This window comes from Branchiostoma belcheri, unplaced genomic scaffold, assembly GCF_001625305.1.
Source record: "Branchiostoma belcheri isolate BF01 breed outbred unplaced genomic scaffold, Haploidv18h27 scaffold74, whole genome shotgun sequence".
Lineage (NCBI taxonomy): Eukaryota > Metazoa > Chordata > Leptocardii > Amphioxiformes > Branchiostomatidae > Branchiostoma > Branchiostoma belcheri.
This window is the reverse complement of record NW_017804398.1, coordinates 361,410-362,321: the sequence shown is the minus strand read 5'-3', so window position 1 is coordinate 362,321 and position 912 is coordinate 361,410.

Here is a 912-nt window from a genome sequence, read left to right as displayed (position 1 = left end):
TAGGATACCGTTGATGTAAAAGCGAGGGGAAACCTCCTTATCGTCAGATACAACAGTGGATGTACATGTTATGGCTCATCAGAGTTGGCTGAAGAAGATATCCCACAGTTATTTCCCTCGGCGGGGAAAGAAGGTTTTCTGAACCGCGACGTCATCTTATCCGTTCTTTCTGTAAGTCACAGATAAGGACGATTGTAGACGCTTTGGATATAACCCCGTGAAGACCTTACCGTTTTTGGCGACGCCTTTGGGGCGGAGGCATTTGTGTAAGTACTACGATCGCTTTGAAAGAATTTCAAAAATTGCATGAATGCGTTCCCCAGGGAATTGGTTTTGAGGAAACCTTCGGCCATGTGGTTTTTGGAACTAGCGGGAACTCGACCAAAGTAAAGTAAGTATGTCATGATAAAATCTATATTGCTGGGGAAGAACGGCTGATTCCTCCTATACGTGTATTTAGTATATTGCCCCACACATCCTCCACCCATCCTGTAAATTTCACTACGTGCATGTCTTTATAAGATAGTTAATTGTAATGTAGATTGCTAGCTCCACCACATGAAATGAAATATATCATTCAGTCGTCGCCTTGGCAATGATTTTTATTGCCTCAGCCTTGTTAGAACTGAGGGGTTATCTGAGGACGAACTGCCTAGCTGCTGAGTAAGGTGGTGGTCTAAAGGAAAGATGGGACTCGTGGAGGAGGGAAAGAGGCTAGGAGAAGGGAACATGCGGAATTCGAAAGGTGGTGGGGTGGGTTAAAAGGGGATAGAGAGGAAGAAAAGGGTGGAGGGAGGGAAATGAGAGGAAGGTGTGAACCAACGGAGTAAGGAGCGAAACGAGTAGAAAACTTAGCCTCTACCAGGCTTGAGGAAGCGGCTGGAAAAAGTAGAAATCGGCCAAAATAGAGAG